This window comes from Leopardus geoffroyi, chromosome B1 (assembly GCF_018350155.1).
Source record: "Leopardus geoffroyi isolate Oge1 chromosome B1, O.geoffroyi_Oge1_pat1.0, whole genome shotgun sequence".
NCBI lineage: Eukaryota > Metazoa > Chordata > Mammalia > Carnivora > Felidae > Leopardus > Leopardus geoffroyi.
This window is the reverse complement of record NC_059327.1, coordinates 168,057,976-168,061,039: the sequence shown is the minus strand read 5'-3', so window position 1 is coordinate 168,061,039 and position 3,064 is coordinate 168,057,976.

Genomic DNA, 3,064 nt, shown 5'->3' with positions numbered 1-3,064 from the left:
CACTCTGAGCAGGTGCTACAGCCAAAAAAAAAAAAAAAAAAAAAAAAGCCTGCCAAGGCCAAACACAGTATCCAGTATCTTATAGAACTTGTTAAAGTTTACAAACACAGTGAATGGTATAAGGACATACAATTTGATAAAGTGAAAAGGTAGATTCAATTTTCCTGTGTACATGTGCCATCAAACTCTGATTTAAGATCATTAATTTGAGGCAAACAAGAGGCTGTAATAATCCTCCTGCTTCATGGCCTATATAACACGTTTAACCTAGTCACGATTTCCTAATGATAAGCAGTAAAAATCAATACATGCTACATACCTTAACTAGCAATCTTAGCAACAATCGGAAAATGGGGTGTTGTCAATTTTATCCACATCTGAACCAATTTATATAAGCAACATTTAGGAAAGCTCCCTGTAATCTGATTTCTTCCCTCTCTCTTACTTCTCCAGCAGAGCCCATCATGGATACACTAATGTGATCCAGTAGTGCTTATTTGCAGGGCATGTTCTGAGCCAATCCTGACCACCGGAAAGCATCAGACCCATTTCCATCCCGAGAAGCTACCTGAGTTGGTTCCCTCTATATCTGCAGGTCATATCCAGGAACCTTCTCCCTAGTTCTGACCCAGGTAACCTGGCTAATACTCCCCAATTCTATCTGGACCTGGTGGTTTTGTTTCTAATATCAACTTCATGGCTGGAGGTCAAGTTCGTTTACGATCTGCTTCATGCTGATTTCCCTTTTTAGGACTCAGACTTCACATGTATCCAGACCTCAGTAACTGAAATCTGGTATTCAAGGGTAAATATATTTGGCAGTTAGAAATTTTCAACTAGAGCCAAAGGCAAGAATGGTAAATAAATAATTTTTCCCCACACTATTTTAAAACATTTGGAGTTTGAATTTCTCTGATCAGAGCTGCCCTTTACTAGGTCTCTACTTAGGTAACAGTAGCTCACACATTTATTGAGGATCTACTCTTTAATGCCAGACTGTGTTCCAGATGTCATACAGAAGTGGACAGACTAGACTCTGTATTTTAAAGAGATATAGTTTAGTATAGATTCTACTGTATCTGCAATTAATAAAAATGACTAGCAAGGCATTGTTCTATGAACTTTAGGTTTAAATCATTTAGGTCTTGCAACGAGCTTATGAAGTATTATTATCCCGTTTTAGAGGAAAAGAAATAGACATTAAACACCTTTCCTGGGTGGAAGCTAGCAGGTGGAAGAGCCAATGTTTGAAACCTGTTATGCTAAGCTCAGAGCCCACATTATTATCCAAGATAATTTCAGGAATCAACTGAACTCTGTCAAGAAGTTAGCGTATGCCATTAAGATGGAAAGTGCAAAGGGGAGAGGGATTCGGTATTCAGTGAAGGCATCTTGAAAAGGTCATTTGGATTGAGACTTGGTTGTTAAGAAAGAAGCCATTTGAAAGACTATGTGAAGAGGATTTAAAGCAAATTCTCTGAGGTGGCAAGGAATTTTGCAGTTTGTGGTTTAGAAGGTGAGCCAGGTGGTAGTCATTTTGAATTAGAGAAAAGTTGAAGGAGATGGAAGGAAGTCAGTGGCATAGGCAGAGGCCAGATCATAGAGGACATGGTAAGGAGTCTAGATTGTATTAAATTTGAAGTGGAAAGCCACTGCAGGATTTTAGGCAATGGGATGATATGATCTGTTTTTGCAGAAATTGTTTAGGAGGATGTTGTGGCAGTAACACTGGCATGAGGCACAGGTGGCTTGGACTAGGACAGCAGTGGGCACGGGAGAAACTGATAGAAGATTCTTGGCAGCTGAGGGAAGGACGAATTGGAGGAGCCAAGGGTGAAGCAGGCATGTAAGTAAGTTCATTCTGGGGAAATGAGAAGCTGTTCTAAGTGGATAAGGTCCCATGGAGCTAGGACTGAACAGGTTGAAAAGATATGTGGAAAGATTTGTTAGGGTTCAACTTCTACTGAAAAGGAGGGGAAAGAGAGGGACAATTGTTGAAGATGATTTCTGACATCAGAATTCTGACAGCTTCCTCGTACTAATGTATTAATGTCATAGGAAAAGGCCAAATTGTTATATAGTAGCCAAATTTAGATCATCATGCTTTCTATTCCTTCTTTCAAAGTTCTCTGTGTGAGAACGCAAGTTCCCTCCTGTAACAGCAAGGACTCAGTGTATTCTTTTTTCTGACATACAAATTCACTGACAAGTTTACCAAAGATAACATTTTCAATTTTAGTCCATTTAAATTTTAAACTTATTTTGTGATTTTGTGCTTTTCAAGTTAGTTTTCCTTCATGAAAAACCAGCTTGATTAAATGAACTGCAGAAATACATAGACCAAAAATGGCATATAAAAATGAAATTAATCTAAGCCTCAAGTGAACTATAAGCCATGAAACATTTATAAACCAAATGACTTCATTCTCCTGGTAACTGCATTAATGAACCATTAATACATATGCCAGAATACTGTGAAGCTACTCTTATAAATGTAACATTGTATGTGCATAAAATATGCATTTAAATTTTTTTCCATTAATGAATCATCTAATATATAGAGTATTTGTATATATACATACATATCTCCAATACAGAGAGAGAAAGCTTATTTTATTTTTTATTTATTTTTTAATGTTTATTTATTTTTGAGAGAGAGAGGGAGAGAGAGAGACAGAGACAGAGAATCCAAAATGAGCTCTGTCTTGACAGCAGAGAGCCCAATATGGGGCTCGAACTCACAAACTGTGAGATCATGACCTGAGCCAAAGTCATATGCTTAACCGACTGAGCCATCCAGATGCCCAGAGAGAACATTTAAATCAATATTATAAATAGTCACAGTTTCATCAGTTAATTATTTTAATTCAACTACTTAAGTAATTATTTCTGGGCTCTGAGTGATCAAAAAAATGGGATAATATGAAAAAAGGTTCTTACCTGATGCAAAGAGCACTATGTTCTGCTTGCAATTATTTTTCTTTCCTTTCCTCTTTCCCATTCTCTCTCCCTCCATCCTTCCCTCCCTTTCCTCTCTTCTCTCTCTAAACTCTCTCCTAAGGTG